This window comes from Dipodomys merriami, unplaced genomic scaffold (assembly GCF_024711535.1).
Source record: "Dipodomys merriami isolate MVZ:Mamm:240054 unplaced genomic scaffold, mDipMer1.0.p SCAF_113, whole genome shotgun sequence".
Taxonomy (NCBI): Eukaryota; Metazoa; Chordata; class Mammalia; order Rodentia; family Heteromyidae; genus Dipodomys; species Dipodomys merriami.
In genome coordinates this window covers 350964-357677 of record NW_027202416.1, presented here as the reverse complement: position 1 = coordinate 357677, position 6714 = coordinate 350964, and the positions used below count along the sequence as shown (strand labels likewise).

General features: G+C 33.3%; 1 pseudogene; it reads right to left on the bottom strand.

The window, feature by feature from the left end:
- Positions 1-2711: 2711 nt before the first annotated feature.
- LOC138822635 (U6 spliceosomal RNA) lies at positions 2712-2811 on the bottom strand (annotated as a pseudogene).
- Positions 2812-6714: the final 3903 nt, after the last annotated feature.

Below are 6714 nucleotides of genomic sequence, written 5' to 3'. Positions count from 1 at the left end.
CCCTAGTATTCATATAAGTGGCCCTTTTGGAAAGTACTCTCCACACTGTAGTAAGCTGTAAGATAAGCACTCTACCACTGAGCCACCTTCCCAGCCCAAGGATTAAGGTTCTTGCCTGTAATTTGGTCAAAGCTATGTCTCTTTACATAGGCGACTAAAAATGTATTTACTAATTTCAAGTAAATACATAAATTCTATTTCCATCTCTTTTAAAAAATAAAAAAAAATTGTTTGCTCTGTAAATTGATTAGATGCATGGATTTTGTGGCTAGCTATGTCATTTCACATATGTATCTCTTTTCCTCTTTCTCTTTCATGGTTCTCATAGACAATATGGTTGCTCCATAATTATCCTAATTTATTTTGCTTTTATATTTTTAGTTTCATCATTTCACTTTCTGCTCTGCCATTTCCCAGAACAGCACCACATAAACAGAAAAATCCAGAAGTGGTTCTGTGGCTCAAGTTGTAGAGCGCTTGCCTTGATTTGAAGAGCTAAAGGAGAGTGCCCAGGCCGAGCTCAGGCCCCACAACTAATTTAAAAAAAGAATCTAAATACTTGATAATTCTACTAACAGATCTGACTGAAATCAGTTGAATCACATTTTTCCTGTACAATGAAGGAATAGGTCCAGGCTAGGAAAGCAGCTACAGAAGGCAGGCAGAATGTATCTGTGACAAAACTTTGTGGAAAATGGAATCGAGGACTACTTACTGGTGATTCACTTGCACTTGAAGCATGAATCAGAACTATTGCTTGCTGATTCTGAACTATTGCTTTGATCATTATATTTTCCAAGAAGAAAAAGTGAAATTTAATTGATAGTAAAGGACTATTAATACATTTTGACTTCTCATTAAGCATCTTCAATAATCAAAATAACTTGAATGCAATAGACAGGCCTATTTTTAGATGAAAACAACTGTCTTTTATAAGATTATTTCTTTGTTGCTTTGTATGTCCCTCCCCCACAGTGTAACCCCCGCTTTCACTATATTTGATGTCAGTATAACATGTGGAGGAGATGGGGACAAACAAGTCGTTTAAGGATTCAGGTGGACCTGTTGCAACAATGAGAAGTACAAAATGTCATGTCAAAACCAACTTTACAATGTCGGTGTGGGGGGGGGGAGGGGGGTATAATTGGGTGGGGGGAGGGGGGAGGCTGGGAAGGGAGGTGAAGGGTAAACAAAGCAGGAGGCTGCAATGCTTGGTAAGAAATGTATGCATTATGCTGCCCATGTAATTGTAGCCCCTCTGTACAGTATGTTCTCAAATAAAATAAAATTAAATTTAAAAAAATAAAAATAAAAAAACATAAAAAAACAAGAATTTAGGTAGTCATACCAAGGACTTCTATTTTACTACTGCATTATACATTTTTTCTAATGTTGGATACCAACATTAGAAAGCTACTAGAAAGCTCTTAAAGCCCATATGTTGAATAGTGAGTTCTCTTACACTATAACATGATATTTCCCAAATCATTTACAAAGAAGGCATTGTTTCCTATTTTCTCATTCCTAGAATAAGCTGCACATGAAGACACCAAGGGTCCTCATGTTCAGACAAGGAACAAGATGAAAAAGTGAGGAATGGTATCAATTTCAAGAAAAAAAATGGAGTAGGATCCAAGCAAATTTCTTACTATGGTGTGAAGACTACTTTCCAAAAAGGCCACCCAGATGAATACTAGGGATGAGGATGAGCATAGCCCTCTTCATATGGAAGCCTAGAATGGACATTTAGACATTGTCCATGAGTTGGTAGCTCAAGGCAGATATTCATGCAATAACTCTGAATGGCTGACACCCCTGCACAGTGCTTATATGTGGAATAATACCAGAGTGGCAGATACCAATCCCCAAATTAAAGGCCTCTGGTCCTCCTTGCATGTTGCTGCTGGGAATATAAATCGAAATGATACTCTGTTGAACCATTATATCAAACCAGGTTTGAAGAACAGCTTGGAAGAAATTGCATTTAATATTGCCAAAAGGAAAAGTATGTATCACTACCTCTTTGAAGTTGTGGAAGGCTGTACAAATTGTTCTCATAAGTCGTAATGGTTTGGTTAAGTTTATTAAATTTCAAAAATGCCAGTCCATCCTCTGTGGCCCTACACATTTTTTCACAATAAAAAGCAACAGCAATATCTTACTTTTAAAATTCATGGATTCCATGGTATTCTTCCAAGTGAATTGCCTGACTCTGATGTCAAAATGCATTCAAGAGTTTTTTGTATACATCTATAATGATTTCTGCAGAGATTGTGATTTTTTTATCAGAAATAATTTTAACTTATCTGTTGAAATGGTGCTTTTGGGAAACAAGTATATCTATGTTTGTACAATATCCATAATCTATTTCATTCGCTCCTAGATATAATACTTTGAATTCTACATTTTTATATAATGTATAGTTTCATTAATAAATGTGTCCTTTCAGATTGCATTCCATATAGAAGAAGTTTAAAATTCCTTTTTATCCTAGGTCCTTATATTATTTTATTTCTTTGGGATAACATGACAATGTTGTCTAATTTCAGTTTTGTAATGGTTATGCAATGTAAAGGCCTTTCTAAGGTGAAGATTTAATATACTGATGTCAAACTAACCTTTAATTCTATGAATTACATGTATTGTTACACTTGTATTTTTGTAATCAACTTTTTAATAACTGTTTTTATATTTCTTGCATCAGAAGAATGACAACTATAGAATACTTCACAAATTTTCATATAATCCTTGTGCAAGTGCCATGTTCATCTCTGTGTTATTGTAATTTGGGTAGACCTGCTGCTGAAGCATGAAGTACCCTCTAAATTTAAATACTTAATGATGCAATCTTTATACAGGCATATATCCATGGTTGCCTATTTGTAACAAGGAACACTTATTGTTCCTTAAATTGCGATTGATCTTATTTCTCTAAAATTCTGTGTATAGTGGAAAAGCTTATATCATTTGGTCGATTGCTCATATTTACAATTTTTTTGTCAATGACTATTTTGTCGTTTTCATTTTAAATTTGATCATACTTTGAAGCCTTTAAAGCTAAGTCCAAAGGTGATGGCTTTTCAAGTACTTATTTATCAACTGAGTTAGCTTTGTAGAGCTAATTGATTCAAAGTAAGCCTTGCTTGAGAGCTACTTCTAAACTTCTGCAGTTTAAAATTTCCCAAATTAGGTATTGCTGGGACAAATGTCTACCTGAACCTTTACCCTTCTTCCTTGTAGGAACAGACCAACCAGAATATCTCACCCTGACAGCATAGATTGTCTTACTGGAACAAAATTAATCTTAGTTACAAGGGATCATAGAGAGATGAACAGTTCAGACAGAATTCTTCAGAATAGAAGGTATTTTATCAAAATATAATTGTTTATTATACTTATCATTTCAAAAGTAGCTAAAGCCAAGAAGGTGAAAAAATTTTCATATGCATGATTACCTAGTGTCCTGGCCTGTCTATCATCCAACCAGGCAGGAACTTACACTACTGACTCTCTATCACCAAATATTTCCATAGCTCCTGGAAAAGTCCATATGTTTCTCCTTGAAATTAGCCCTTAAATTGGTAATGTTTTAATCACAGTGTTTCCTCTTGCCTCTAGGCTGTAAATCTACAAATGGTAAAGCTTTAAGTCTAACTCTACCAAACACTGAGGTGGAGATAATGGAAGAAAACTTTAAAATAGAGTTGCCTTTGATTCCCTAACCACAACACAACAATGCAAAACAATTTTTATATTATATATACTTATATATTTTATATTTATAAATATAAAGTATGTGCTGATTTTAAATTTCACACAATGAATATTACTAGAATTGATAATTTGACAAATATATTGACACTTATTCTGATAAATAGAATGGAATATAAATAATTAGATTTAGGATATATATTAGAATATAAAAAGTATCAATGCAATATCTTCGGTATAAACTTGTGATACGTTCTATGTGTTCGTGATCTTCTGAAATCACATGGTAAAATAACAATATTGTTTTCTGCTAATCTATAACGGATTTTACTCTGATGCTCTGTTTATTGTTTTAACTCGCTGGTCCCAAAGTGTTTTTCTCCATATTTCTGAAGCATTCTTACAGATTATACCCAAATTTTGCTGATATGATGTCTAAAATCTATTATTTTTCTGAAGGACCCACGGATCCGAGGATACCAGTTCCTAGTTATCTGTATCATCAGATAACAAGGGCAAGACTTCTCACATAGGCCCATGCAACATGCCAACAGAAAATAATTGAAGACATCTCAATTTCTCATTTCCTATAATATTTCAGGACCCCACTTCCTTACAAGAATTAGCAGAATTCAATTGTGAAATGCAAGGCAAGTTAAAATGAAAGATGAGATCACAAAATCTGAGAGAAAGTACTATAATTCAAACTTTCAATTTACAGATGATCAGCCCATATGAGTCAACAAAATTACAAATGAACAAGATTATTTTTAATACCCCTCTCCTAATGATTAATGAAAGATTTTAGTGCAGCCAAAAAATAGATTCTGTAATGATAGATCCATAAGTGGCCTAACAAGGCTAGGAATACTTGATTTAGAGGTCAAATATAATTTAGAAAAACATTAATTGAGAAGATCCTTAGTGCTTCAAAACACTGGTACTTCAGTAAAATGAGGTTCTGTAGTATAAAAAAATGTTGTCATTCTCAAACCAAAGATAACCTATATTTAATCTCCTGAAAGTATATTCATTTTCAAATAAACTATTTAAAATCACATTTGCCAAAATAGCACTTGACAAGTAGATGATAGTGACATTACCAGGATTTCAAGTGTAGGGAGCTAGTTACAATAGAGTTGATTTACATACCCAGCACCAATAGCAAACAAGTTCAACCATTCATCAAAGTGTAGAAATAGTACTCCCCACCATTTGTGTTGTTCAGTAGGTGCCTTCCAGAAATGTGTTAAATAGATCAGCCTCCCATATTTCAAACCCAAATATTAGCTAATAAAGTAAATTTTATCACATAAGAAGGTACATTTTAAAAAGTCACTAATAGTTGCCTTATCATGTGTTGTTTTATATTTTCCCTATCTGTCTAACATAGTAAGAAATATGACTTTAAGTTTTGAATATGGGTACTAATGAGAAATGTGACAAAAATAAAATCTGTCTTTTATTTGTATCATATTCCTCTAAGTAGTAAATTTTAGTTTTCTTCTCTTTCCAAAACTTATAGGTAGTAGAAAAAATTATCCTATGTAAAATAAAATAATCATACACCATTTTACAAAGCAATTTATAAAAACTGGTAGTTAGAAATAAATTCTAAGCCATTTTTAAATTTTCTTGTTGACTAAAGATATAAAATCATGTCTAAGTGCTTCACATCTCCAGTCTTGCTAGTTGTTATTGCAGATGAATGAATTATGGAAATATAAGCTGACATCAGTTCAAGTATATGTGGGAGTGAAACTCCATGGAATGTATATAAACGTTTCAAAGTATTAACAGGCAGTTTAACAGAATGACTATCAGGAAATTGAAACCAGAGAGGAACAATAATAAAGAAATAGAATGAATGAAAAATGGAACACGGGGCAAGTACAGCTAGAATACTCAATGTACATATGTAATGAAGGAAGTGCTAAATCTGAATTCAATCTTGGAGAAAGAGTTGGTTGACATTGATAGAAGGAGTGACTCTGATCCAGGAGCATTAGACAATCAGATGGACATATTTAATTGTAAAACACTTGTACAACCTTTTGAAATTCAGTTAAAAAAAACAACACACAAAAATGACAACCAAACAGCAATCTCTAGAGAGTATGAATATGACCTCTCAAAATTTTAAGCAGTTAATGAAGGGCAGTCTTTGGAAAAGCAAACAATCTGTTCAAAGAGGGCAGTTTGGGGTAGGGGAGAATTTTGACCAGATTTAGAAAGATTGTCTAAGGTTATAAATCACCTATATCTTCTGCAAATATTTTCTTCTGCGAGTGCTCTTTGTCGGAACTGGATACTCCAGTCCTGAGTCACACTTGATAGCTTGTGAAGACAGAATGGAAGAAACAAGATCAAGAACCTATTTCTCCACTGGAGAGAAAACAGTCCTCTCTGTTTTCTCTCAATCTCCTCACTACTCCATTTTCATACTTTTAACAACGTCAAGTAATTTTGAATTATATCTTTCCTTCTTTGTTCTCACAAAGTAATTGTTCAAAATAATTCATTAAATATTATTTGCCATTATTTTCTATCATGCTGTTTACTTGTTCAAGCGAGTCCATTAAACTTCCCCTTTTCATTTGGTTGCCACGAAAATCCAACAACTATGTTAATGCGGACCAACGCTAATGCAAAACTTTGTCTCCAAAAATCCAGTCCAAGAACCTATAATCACAAATATTTAGCTATAATTTTTCTTTTTTTTTACCTTGAAATCTTCTTGTGTCTAAAGTGCCCACAAAAATAAGTACTCCACCACTTTTTGGTTCAATCACTTCTAACCTCAAAGATATTTTGCTAACAAGATGCTTAGAGGAATCCTAAGAATACTCCACTTTTATCTTCTCTCTTAAAACTTTTATCTTCTCTCGTAAGAATCTCCTTAGATACCATATCAGGAACAGTGAAGTTATTCTTTGCAAAATTATTTCAATAGGTTATTTTACTCTTGGTCTTGTATTTGCTCAACAAGATGTATGAGAAGAA